This window comes from Vigna umbellata, chromosome 2 (assembly GCF_029865625.1).
Source record: "Vigna umbellata cultivar VRB3 chromosome 2, Vumbellata_1.0, whole genome shotgun sequence".
Lineage (NCBI taxonomy): Eukaryota > Viridiplantae > Streptophyta > Magnoliopsida > Fabales > Fabaceae > Vigna > Vigna umbellata.
This window is the reverse complement of record NC_142166.1, coordinates 7,721,784-7,736,328: the sequence shown is the minus strand read 5'-3', so window position 1 is coordinate 7,736,328 and position 14,545 is coordinate 7,721,784.

The window sequence follows — 14,545 nt, the reverse complement described above, 5'->3', positions numbered from 1 at the left end:
ACGACACACCCCACTTGTTATCACGAGGTGGATATGCAAAACTCGAGAAGAAACTGAGAAAGTCTAGAGCCGATGCCTTGGGACTTGAGTCGCCTGACCTAGCACCTGCACCTGCTAGGTACGAGCTGTGGAAGGCTGCTCGGACTAAATCTGATGGGAACATGACATCTTCCTCAGCTGCCTTGATCTCACAGAGAATTGTAAGTTCAAATTTTAAGCAGTTATTTGATTGTGTATCTATCACAGCATGTCTTCTAAGTAACTTGGTTTTTTTATGTGCAGGATGAGTTGGTTGAGCAGCAGACTCAGGGCACATTTGCTGGCCAAGGTAGGGACGACATTCTGACAACGGCCATTGGAAGGCCCGAGCACCCAGGACGTGTACGTGGAGTTCCAGGGGCGATTGGTCTTCGTGACTATTTTGGCCCTACACAGAAAACCCCCCAATCAATGAGTCAGGAGACACTGAGGCAGCTGGATCTTCAGTGGGAGGAAAGACTCAACCAAAGCATGAGATCAATGGAGCAACGATTCATGGATTAGCTACAAGAACAAAAAGAAATACAAAGAGCGCTTGAAGAAAAGCTGCATTCCATGACGCAAGGCCACATGGGGGCCGATGAAACTCCCACAGCACCTCGTGTCAGCACTAGAGGATCATGCTCTGCTGTAGAACCCAATGAGTATAGCGGTCAATATGAGCTGTTGGTTGATGGGGATCCTCCACGCATTGTGGCTGTCGGACGAGTGCTTGAGGGAGGGGAGACCATTCATGGTGTTGCCATATTACCCCAGCACGTGCGTGTGACCATTGACGAGGTTCGGGATCCCCAGGCTCAGGTGCCTGTACCCACTCCAGAAATTAACTTTGTGGGGGAGGCCATAGGAACATTTATTGCCTGGCCTAGAGCATTGATCATGTCCCACATCGCGACTCCACAGGTATAATGTCTTTTTCCTTAGTATTTCTATGTTAATTGTCTTCATATAATTGTTTATAAAGCTTTGACGTAAATTCTTATCTTCAGTTCACACGTCCTCAGAAGCAGCCAATTCATGATACAGTCATACATGAAGATGATGACATTCATGAAGCAGAGGATGATCCTATATCAAAGTTAGTGACAAAATTACCCAGATTGAAGAAAGCATCATTAGAACTATACTGGGATTCGAGGGTATTTGGTCTTCCCTCACATGTGCCAGTTTATATCACATTTTCTGATGCATTGGAGGTGATTGAGGGAGACAGGATGTTGAATATTTCCATCATTCAGCTGTGGTGCATGTAAGTTAGTCAATTTGGTCTTTGATATTACTTTTATTTACATTCTTATATAGTTTCTAACGACTTAACTTTGTTGTTTTAGGTACATGGACACAATCGTTGTAGACCAAGGTCGGTCTTCCATGTACGGATTTGTTGAACCTCAGACCATTCAACCGTCTGGTAACACACTTCAAAACAGACAACATTATTTGCAAACATGGATGGATGAGTCCAAAAGAGACGTATACCTTGTGCCATACATTGACGGGTACGTGTTTTTATATGTGGTCAGTTTATTATTATAGTTTCCTTAATTAGTTGAATAACTATTTGTCCTTCGTGATAGGTCTCACTGGCAGCTGATGGTCATCATTCCCAAACAATGTAAAATTATATGGTTTTGTTCGTTGCACAGGAGGATGAAAACTGAGTTGAGAACCATGCTTCAAGGGTAAGTGTTTCTCCAAAAAATGACTTCAATTTGATGTTAACCTTCAACTTTTATGATAAAATAGTCATATTAATTATACTTTGTGTTTTCAATCTGTACAGAGTTATTGGTAAATCTCGTGGTCAATTGGTTCAAATTTTGTATCCAAAGGTTGTAAGTCATTTATAGTTTCTAATTCATTTATGTTATTGAATGATCTAAATTTTTAACTATTTAGTTTGTTATTTTAGTGTAACCAGCAAGTAGATTCATGGGAATGTGGCTTCTATGTGATGTGTTGGATTAAGACCATCATTCGAGCTGTCATTACAGATGACTGGAATGAGGTAATGATGTATACCTTCAATACATTACAAATCAAAATCATCTTCAACTATATATGAAACAATAATGAATCTTTCTTGAATTTTGCAGCGCTTCAAGACTACATCGCCTATTACAGAGGACACAATTAACCAGATAAGGCAGGAGTGGACCGCTTATCTTCTACAAAGATGGAGTTAGGAATAGTTATATTTCTTCTTGATTGAACATTGTTTGGTTTTAGTTTTATTTTTATGTTAATAGTTTGGTAGTGGATTGAACATTAAGTAGAAATTTGTTTATATAAAACGCATATTTATGTTATTGGAGAATTGTTCTGGGACATTTTTCTGTTTTTCAGGTGTGGTTCTATTGAAAAAACAAACAAATTTTTTAAAAAAAAACGCCCACTAGACGTCCGTTAGTGTATAGTCGGACGTCTATAGACGTCCGTCTGTGCACATACGGACGTCCCACCCCAGCCCTACACCAAAAGAACTCAGCAAGGTAGACGTCCGTCCTCAGACAGCAGCGGACGTTTATATGGACGTCCGTCCTCAGACAGCGGACGTTTATTATAAACGTCCGTGGTTAGGCAGCGGACGTTTATTATAAACGTCCGTCCTGAGGCAGCGGACGTTTATAATAAACGTCCGTCCTCAGGAACGGACGTTCATATAAACGTCCGTCCTGATGCAGCAGACGTTTATATAAACGTCCGTCCTCAGGCAGAGCGGACGTTCATATAGACGTCCGTCCTCAGGCAGCGGACGTTCATATAGACGTCCGTCCTGGCACGACGGACGTCTGAGGGACGTCTACCGCATAGACGTCCGGCGTACGCCGGACGTCAAAAGGCCAAAATATCGGACGTAAAAAGCCGTTTCTGCACTAGTGAATATGAACCAGCAAGATCAAGGAGATGAAAAAAAGTTGAACTGCCAAGTAATAATTTCTTGGATGAAAGCGATGATGTAAACCCTTTAATATATGTGATTTGTATATAAGTAGTTTTTGTTTTCTAACAATACTTTGAATTATCAATGAACATTTTTTGTCTTAATAATTTGTAACATCCCAAAAATACAGTATAAACTATATAATAGAATAATTACAATTAATAATAATTCAGATCAGTCTTACATTTAAAATATCGTACGGTTATGGCCGAACGGTCTTACAAACAGAGTTACAAACTTAAACTGTACAGCGGTACAAAACTAACCGAACGATTTACAAAATAATATACATCGATCGGTCATACATAACAAAAAGGCAAAGGTGATCGAACGACCACCTCACTACAAAACTAAATTGCTGACCGAACGTTCTACTATTCGGTCTTAACTTCAACCTCGACCAAATTTTCTTCTTCCAGCGCATCTTCCAACCGCTCGTTCCCTTCTGCTCACATCCACACAGATGATCATTGCAACGACAAGACGAACGTACAAAACAAGACACGACAGAAAACATAGGGTAAGCTTATGTAATTTAATTCATGCATAAATATACATTTCAAACAATCCAACACACAAGATAAATTTCATCATACGTATCATACAAAACCTATTACTAGACTGACTGTCCGGACTGTATGAAATCTGTGTAGCTACAGGCGTTCGTGCACCCGGGTGATGTAGTAACTGGGATGCCCTCAACAGCTGCCACCCGAGGTTAGTCCTATCTGTCCAAAGTACCCCTAAGGACTAGGACCTCCTGCCGTTCCCACACATGACCTACCCTCCTCTACGTGAAGATGAATACTCACGGAACATCAGGATGAACAACCAGCTTAGCATGCCCACAGTCATACCTTACAAATTCCAATATTCATACATGAGTTGTTCCTCCCCGGAATGCTCGTCCATAATCCACAACATTTCCATATCACATTTTTTTCATCTTTCATTAATAAGTATCTCATTTAACCACCTCGTACAATGATTCATACGAATTCCAAATAACGAACGTTCAACCCGAACTCAAAACGAGACCAAACACGTAGAGCGAAATCGCGAGATCTCAAACTTTGGGATAGATTAAGAACAAGGGGTTGATATCGGGTTGAGAAAGATAACGAGCACAATCATATATTCCAAGAAACGAATGGAACGAATGTCAATTACAATGCTAAACCAATTAGATGAACTGACTCTTAAGAACTCCATCTGAACATCAAAAAGACCAGACCAAGAACAAGGACTCCAGAGTGAAACCAATGAATAAGAATATTTCAAGGCATTCAAAATTAATCCTTAGAATAATTCACATGAAGAAACCGAACACTTGTGAATACTTAGTTTAATTGAGTTTAGTATCAAGAAATCCAATTGTCAGTCAAAGACTGAACACTATAGTGAGCGAACCCTAGAGGGCTTGAACGAACGCTCGTATTAAAAAATTTAGCTTAAGGAGATAGAACGAGTGCCTGGTGTAAGACCAAACACTTGCTTAGGACGAACACTTGGTATAAGACCAGGTGCTACTAAACTTAAAGAAAAGAGGATTGATAATTATACTAAGATACTATTGGAGTAGTATTTAAGAATAACTAAAATATACAATTATATATATATATATATATATATATATATATATATATATATATATATATATATATATATATATATATATATACACATACATACTTAAGTTTATAACAGGATATCAAGACAGAACTATGCTTGGCCGAACACTCAAGCACAATATTTTGAGGTGCAGACGCTCGTCCTCAACTAGGATTCTTCCCAAATGAAAGAATCCACTACTAACCAAATTCACTAGAAAACCGAACGGTCAAGGACCGTTTGGTAACGTACGTACACTTTCTTAGGGGAATTTCATACCAGGATCATTTATTTTCCAACTCATTTCTTAACATATAGTTTCATAACTTTATACATTCATATAAAAATTAATTTGCATACTTCATACAATCCATAACTCAGTAATTAATCATATTCATACTTTATATACATTCAACCACTCAACAACATTCATTAATTACCAACGAACGTACAACGAACATACAATCAAATTAAATAAGCTTCCCTTACCTTTAAAGGTAGTCGAATGTTCACAGATACGGACTAGGGTTCTTCTCTAACAGAGGCCTTAACGTTCTACGGTATGTTTTTACGAACTATAACAAACACAAGACCAGAAAAATACTTAGAATGATAAGATCAACTCAGGCAACCAAGAATCTGGGTTTGCATGTTACAGAAAACACGCGAATGGAGGAGGGATGAACTTACCAGTCCAGAATCCGAAACTGATAAGTTCAAACGATCGTCCTCTACGCTGGAAGAGTAGAACTGGTGCCTGAACGGTGATCGGAGAAGAGAAATGGTGAGTTTTAGTAGAGAGAAGGGAGGGTTTTTAGAGAGAAGGAGGAGAATTTGAGAAAAATCAGATTTTGGAGAGGAAGATGCATGCAGAGAGTGTGACGCGGTTTTTCAGAAAATTTAGTTTTGTTAAAACCGAACGTCCGCTCCTCTGCTGACACCTGCATTCCACTATCTGATTTTCGGATCCTTGCTGCTTGACACCTGGCGGCCGCGCAGAGGGTTTTGGGTGTGTTTTTAATGAGGAGGGTTTTGGGTGCGTTTTTAGTGAGGTCCGACATAATTTCTTGTAAATTGTGTTTTATTTATACTTTAATTACATAAAGTTATTTAGAAGAGTTATATTACATGCAAATTGTAACTTGATGTTTTAAATAAATATATAAAAATAGTATATTAACTAAAATTAAGTATAAAAAAGAATTTGAGAAATATACATTTAAATTAATTTACAACATATTAATAAAAAAAACTACCGCTGATAATAATAAAAAATAAATTTACATAATAATAATAATAATAATAATAATAATAATAATAATAATAATAAATAATAATAATAATAATAATAAAATATAATAATAATATAAATACATTTATACTAAATACATTAGTTTATAATATTAACAACAATAATAATAATAATAACAATAATAATAATAATAATAATAATAATAATAATAATAATAATAATAATAATTATTATTATTATTATAATAGTAGCTTTTATTACATGGATAATTTAGTCATCTTACAGTTTCATCTATTAAACTAATTGTTTTATCTTTCTCAAATGTATCCTCAAATCCAAAGCATTAGTAACAACTAATTAAATATTAATAATATATAATGAATAATTATAATTAATAACAATTTCATTTAACTATTTATTTCTATGTTAGTTAATGTAACATCCCAAAATACAGTAATCACCATAATTTAGAATTAATTACAATTAACGGTTAAAACATACAGTCTTACACTAATAATAAAAATTTCCAAAACGAACGCTTAAGTACAAAGATAAAATATCATACAGCAGTATTTCAAATTCTAAAGACGAACGGTTTTACAAACTTTAACCGAACGTCCAAACAGCTAAACAGAAACACTAAAGACTACAACTAAACGAACGCTCTAGGGCTCGGCTTTAACCTCTACTTCGACCAGATTGGCGTCCTCCAAATTTTCTTCTTCCAGAGTTTCTTCAAGCAACGCCTCTCCTTCTGCTCACATCCACACGGATGATCATTGCATAGACAAGACGGACGTACACGGACGAACGACAACACAAGGAAATAACACAGGGTAAGCTTATTGAATTTAATTCACAAGTAATTCATACAAATAGCATATTAACATTCATAAAATATCACAACACATATAATCAGTTCGAACTCTCATAAGACAGACCGTCTGGACTGTATGGATCCATGTATCTACAGGCGTTCGTGCACCCGGGTGATGTGATAACTGAAAACACTCAACAGCTGCCACCCGAGGTTAGCCCTATCAGTCCAAAGTACTCATTAGGACTAGGACCTCCTGCCGTTCCCACACATGACCTACTCCCCTCTACTTGAGGACGAGCACTCACGGAACATCAGGATGAACTGCCATCAGCAGATTTACCATGGTCATACTACACAACTTCTCATATTCCAAACATAGAGACGTTCCTCCTTGGAACGCTCGTTCAAATTCCATAATCATAGATTCATCTCTTATACTGTTCGCACATTATATCATTTCCTCTAAATCACATTTTCATTCTTAGTTCCACTTTCATAAAAAGACGAGCGTTCAGCCCCCTTCATAATGAGGACGAACGTTATCATGATACCGAGAGATACTCGTTTCTGAAAGAAAGAAAAACGAACGTCTTTCCAAGGACGGACATCATGACCATTTGAATCAGTTAAATGAACTGATTCTAGAACGATTCAACTGATACTTAGAAGAATTTAAATTCAAGGACTTTAGATCGAATCCAAATGAGTAAAGACATCGCAAGGCGTTTAGATATTGATAACGGATACGAATTTATAAAAGATGTTAACCGCCAGGCAATGACCGAACGCGGTAACAGATATTTATTTACTGTTTGGACGAACGCTATTTTCATACGTTTGGTAAGCAAGTGTAAGGACGAGCGTTCGGTATAAGACCGAGCGCTACTCATGACGAACGCTTTGGGTCGAGACCCATCGCTGAGGCGGGATATTAATAGAAAGAGAAATTTTATAAGGTAATCATAGTGAAGAGAATTATTTAGGAATGACTAAGTATATAGGGTTGTATTTTTCTAAGCTTCTCACTTTCTCGCATAACACTCAGAGCACCTACGTTTGGCCGAACGCTCAAACGTAAGACTAATATAAGAGATCGTTCGTCCTAACTCAGTATTCTTTCCAAATGAAAGAATCCTGTTTTCAAGGAAAATACAAAATACCGAACGGTCAAAGACCGTTCAATAACGGACGTTCATTTTCATAGCATTTCATATTTCAAATTTCACTTACAATAAACTCATTTTTCAGTATAAACCTTCATGCATTTAATTACTCATATCATAGCCATTTCATAAATTTCACATATCATCTCATCATCCAGATCATACATCAAAGATTAATCATACAGATTTCATACTTCATAATTTCACATACTTCATACAGCACAACACATACACATGAATTAAACTTAATAAGCTTCCCTTACCTGGATCAGTAGTGAACGAACGTCCTAACGCGAAATCCTGAATTCACCCAACTATCACTTCTATCCTCAGACCACTCAACTCTTGCGAACTAAAACAAATTCCAGAATCAAAATTTGATTCAGATAAAGAGAATGCATGTAACCAGATTTGGTTTTGCATGAACCCTAATAATGAACAGCTAAGGGACAAACTTACCAGATTCAAAACTTGAACTTGTTCGGTTTGGTGGAAAGCTTATGACGTCTGGATTGCTTCTACGGTCTCTGAAATTGGATCGGAGAAGAAGAAAGTAAGTTATGATAGAGAGAAGATGGAGGTTCTAGAGAGAAGGCAGAGAATTTGGAAATCAAGAGTTTGGGGAAGAAGACGAAGCATGCAGAAAAATGGGAAAGGGTTTTTCAGAAAAGTAATTTTCTCTCCCCACGTAGGACGAACGTCCATTCACCCGCTGCCACTTGGATTCCACTAACGTTTTAGAATGTTCCAAAGTGACACTTGGCAGTTGCGCGCAGAATGAGTGTGAGTGCGTTTTAATGGCACTGCACGTGTGGCGAGGGTGCATTAAATGGTGCTCAGAACAAGAGGGTGTGGATGCGTTTCTTAATAAAATTTCTGGACAGAATTTTAGAGCAATAATGACGTGATTTAACAGGTGGAGGTTGTTTAAATTTTCGAGATCTTAGAGCTAATAACTTCCTACAATCTTAAACATACACCAATTTCATTATTATTATTATTATTATTATTAATTATTATTATTATTTATACAGTTTACAAATACATTTAAAATTATACATTTAAAAATATTAATTGACAAACTATAAAAACAGTTGGTCCATAATTGAAACATATATTAATTTTTTTAATTATTTTGCTAACAACTATAAAATTATTATTATACATTTTAATTTTTAATATTAAAAAATCTACCTATAATTGTAACAGGGCGACTCGATGGAAGAGAAATCGGTGGTGCGCAGCGCTACATATGATAACAATCACCGTATTTGTAACAAAAGAAATGGCCATATTATTGACATCTAATTTCTTAAACAGTAAGCATAATTTGTCATTCCAACAAACACTTTCAGTAGCAAACTCCATGACTGAGTTATTGAGTCGACCAAATTCAGTAACAATGAGTCAAAGTAAACAAAGAAAAAAAAGAGAAGCAGAAGACCTAGTTACTACCTCCACGGGCACCACTTCCTTCACCCCTTAACGGCGACGACCACTGTAACGGCCACCTCTGCCACCACGCTGACCACCGCCACGGCCTCTTCCGGCTCCATCAACATTGTCGTTGCTAGAATGTCCCGGAGTAACAACATGAAGAGATCCAAGGGGAAGTAGAGTTTCGAGGGGAACTTCACTCTCTAAATTGTTAACCAAGGTTTCTTGTATTGTCATCAAGGATTCAAGATGAGAAACCGTGGCACGTTCACGACGCGCACGAATGATCGCTCGCAGAGATTCATACTCGTCCGGCAACCCTTCCAAAATGGCGTCAACATGATCTTGTTCAGACACATCATCTCCCAAAGCAACCAACGTACCAATGAGAGCAGTGATCCTGCTAACGTAATCTCTCACACTTTGATTTCCTTTCTTTGTATTCTTAATCTCTTCCCTTAAGCCTGTCTTCATATTTCTTATCAACTCATTACGGCAGATTTCCAGCACTCCACTCCAAACCTCCCATGCGTGTTCCTTTCCCCTCACAAAAGAACATACGGATTCAGATAAAGATGATAACAGCCAAGTGCGCACCCTTTGATCTTGAATAACCCATTTCCGATACTCTTCCCTTACGTTATCACGAGAACGATCCATTTCACTTGCATATTTTTTAGGGATAACAGGGCTTGTAACCAACCCTAGCATGTTTTCTGTGATCAATACACGCACAACCTGTTTTTTCCATGCAACTATATTGTTCGCTCCTTCCAGTTTTATGGGTAACTCGTCTGTGAGTCTCCATGGTACCGAAGATGAGTTGGATACTGGTTGTGGTGCCCATGATGTGGATGTTTTGGGTGCTGAGTCCGTTGCCCACGCCGCTGATGCTAATTCCGACAGCGAAGACAACGCCGATGATGATACTACTGTTTTGGCTGTTGTCGATGCTGACGCCAATGCTAAAGCGGAAGCATAAGCCGAAGCTGATGCAGCAACTGAAACCGAAGCAGAGGTGGAAGATGAAGTGGAAGACGACGCAGGTAACGAAACAGAAGCAGAGGTTGAAGATGAGGTGGAAGACGAGGCTGAAGCACCTTCATCGATTTGGACCGGTTTATCAGCCATGAGAATACAGAGAAGATTGTTAGGTTTCTGTCTTTAAATAAAATTTCCCATTTATTTGGGATTCTTTGCTTTAGAATAGGTTTTTATTGGAGTTTGTTAGAAGTGTACTCTTCAATTTCCTTTTTTTATCGTTCTTTTTTTTTATTAAAAGTAAAGGTTTTCATTTTTTTCCCTTTATTAAAAAAAAAGCAACACTTTTTATTAAAAGAATAAAAGGAATTTTAAGTTCTGTATATAAGGATTACATTATTTTTCCAAGCGCAGCAATCTACCGTAGTCGTCACCGTGGTCACAGTCCGAGTTTCAATTTTGACCGGTGGCAACGCGATTTTTTATCGTTTTGGTTGATCATTTAAAGAATTTTGTCTTTCAACACATAAGTATATCAGTTTGCTCACCTAATTTTAATTCTTTACCAGTGTCTTTCATTGTTGTTCACTATTCATTGTCTCTATCCATCGACGTTTTCTCTGGGAAGAGTTTGTTTCTTGGTGATTTGATGAATAGAAGAGATCATTCTTTTGAAGAACCAGATATTCCACCTTCATTGTCTCACCGTCATTTTCGTCATTCACTGTGAGGGGGAATTTGTTTCTATGTGGTCTAATGTAGTCTCTGATGAATAAGGAACCCATTTTGCCAAACAAGAACCAGATGCTTGAGGCATCTTACTCTTCAATCCTGCACCTGAACTTACGGTCCGTATGAAATTATTGAGAAGATTGGAGAAGTGGCTTATAGATTGAAATTTCCTGAGGATAGGAAGGTGTATGGAGTCTCTCATGTGTCTCTATTGAAGCCTACTATGACAGTTGAAATTGTCGAACCATTACCACCGTATGTTACTGAGGAGTTTGAGTTACAAGTCCAACTAGAACTCTGGGCTAGGAGTTGGGAAGAGGATCGTCATTACCTTCTTTTGTTTTGATTCAGAAATAATACTGGGAAATTTTCATTTCCATTACAAGTTCTATATTTGTTGTTACTTATCATATTGCCAATCAGATTTGGACTGCTTTAGTTTTGGGAGCATGAAAATTTACACTATAAAATTCTATCAACAGAAATATCAGATGATAATTGACAAACATTCCTTGGTTCTAGCCTAAAATCAGATTTCTACATCTTTAACTGTTTGTAGAAGTTCCCAATGAAGGCCTCAGCTTTGGCAATAACAACCAGCATCACTTAAAAATAACATTATTTGACTGAGGAGTTTGAGTTACAAAATGCATATTATTCTGCAATTGCCTCCATTTAAGATGTCACACATGTACCAAAAAGAAATTGCATTGTTGTTTCCTATGATACTCCTATATATAAGTCTTTCAGATAATCTTCTAAATATGTTAGTAATTTCAGTAAAGGGTGCAAATGAGAATAAATAAATATATATAATTAAAAATATTGAACGGTATTACCAATATTTATGTTCTTATCTAATTATTACGGTGACTATGTGTTAAAATTTCCCACAACAATGACTGTATTAATATTTTAATTAAATTAGTATAATTATTAATAAAATTTCTTTCATTCTGAATTTTATTTACAAAATTATCACCGTTATTTTTTACGTTGACTATGTGATCAAATGTTGCATGCACATGTTCTTTTCGAACTAGTGATTTAAACAATCCACGTATGCAAGGAAGACAAGAGCGTGATAATATATATACAAAACGCGACCCTTAAGATATTTTTATAATGTTTTAACGAAAAGTAATTTTTATTAAAATAAAAAATCAAGAAATAATATTATAACAATATTTCTTATTTTTAATATTATAATATAATTTGTATTAACATCTCATTTTAATAGTGTAAAAATATTAAATAAAATGTTACAATGATAATAACTAACAAAAAAACCTAAAGATCTTTTAAGAATATTTACATCTGATTAACGAAAACCTAATTATGTTGTTGCTTCACCCTTATCCCGCATTAGATCAACCGGAAGGACATCCCTTAAACTCACACTATTTAAGGTGATTTGCAAAAGAGAAAACAAGCACACACAAACAAACAAAGAAAAAAATGTAAGCTATCAAAGGAATAAACATGGAATTCACAAACTATTATATATTATATTTCACTTTCAAACTTAAGCACAACACCTAAACATATTATAATGTCTAGACTCAAACACTTGGATACATGCGTTATTTTCGAGTTATGACAGGTTGTACACTTGTAATGGTCCGTTAAACAACGCCTTAGCCCAAGATAAAGCCCCTAGACTAGGACTTCTTATTACTCTCACCACATGCCTCACCCCTCTCTACTTGAGAAAAATGACCATTAGAGTGTCAAGATAATCCCTAAGACTAAGCTCCTAAAATAATAAGCTACTTGAAACAACCATCAAAATTTTTTCCTTGGATCATTATAATCAGTATGATTCTTATCTATGTCCTATGCATTGTCATAATTTTTAATATTTTATTTAATAGATCATACGATTAAATAAGATAGGAATCATTTTATTATTTTTTATATTATTGGAAAAGTTATTTTGACACCAACATTTATTTTTTCAGGCAGGTTTCTTTCTAACTTTGTTCTAATAAAAGGCATGCTTTCTCCCTTTATTGAAAAAAAAATCCCTTTAAAAGAATAAAAAAATTATAATGATGTGCGTAAAAGAAAAGATTAACACCTCGAGTTCATCTTTGGTATTAGAAATCATCCTTCCATACATATTTATCTATGTTCATAATTTTTACCCATTTTTATAAAATTGTGTAAAAATTACATTATTTTAAATTTTAGTAATATTTTCTTCAGGGGAGTGGAAGCAATAGACTTATAAAAACTATATCTTAAGCAAATAGTTTTTTATTATCATTTATCTAGTTTCTAATACTTATTGAATGCTGTTTATAATTTACGTGTCACTATTATTTAATTCATTATGATGTGAGTAATGCATGCAAGTGTTCATATTATCTTATTATTTTAATTTAAGTGAGTTTAATTATATCATATATTTTCTGCTTTTCCATCATATGTTTTTGGATTCTAAAACTTAGATACAATATTTCTATATGATTCAAATAAGAAATGAACATTTGATTTCTTATGTTTAAGTCAATCCATCGATTCAAACTAGAAATAACATAAAACTTCAAATTCTTTTTACAAATAAAATATTTGAATAGAATAAGGAAAGACAATTTTCAAAATAAAAAAAGGAAAAACAAGCATAATTTGTAATTCAAAACAAGCATAATTTGTAATTCAAAACAAGCTGTTTATCAAACTGCATGACTGAATTCATGAGTCAACACAGTAACAATGAGTCAAAGTACACAAAAAAAGAAGAAGCAAGACCTAGCCGCTACCGCTACGGCCACCACTTCCTTGACGACCGAGACGACCGCTGCGCCGGCGACCTCTGCCACCACGTTCATCACCGCCTCTGGCACCACGTTCACCACCGTCTCCGCCTCTTCCCGCTGCATCAACATTGTCGTTGGTACGATGAAGATCATCAATGGGAGGTTGAGCCCCACTAACTACCATTTCTTGAATTATCATCAACCTTTCAAGATCAGAAGAAGTAGCATCTACACGTGAACGAATGATCGTTCGCACAGATTCATACCCTTCCTCCGGCAACCCTTCCAAGATGGCGTCAATATGTTCTCGTTCAGTCACATCATCTCCCATTTCAACCAACATATCAACGAAATAACCGATGCTGCTAAGATAATCTATGACATTACGATTTCCTTTCTTTGTGTTCTTCATCTCATTCCAAAGGGCAATTTTGATCTTGCTTACCAACTCAGTACGACAGATTTCGTGCACCCCACTCCAAATCTCCCATGAGTGATCCCATCCAACGACAAAAGAACGCATGAAATCAGATAAAGATGTTAACAGCCACATGCGCACCATTTGATCTTTAGATAACCACCGCTTATACTCCTCCGTTGTGACATTAGCAGAACGACAGAGATCGTTTGCATATTTTTTAGGGGGTTCGGAGTTTGTAACGAAGCTTATTAAATTTTCTGAGATCAACTCACCCTTGATTTGTTCTCTCCATGGAAATATATTGCTCACTCCTTCCAGTTTTATCGGCAACATCTCGTCTCTCACTGTGCCTGGATTCCACGATGCTAATCCCGATATCAACT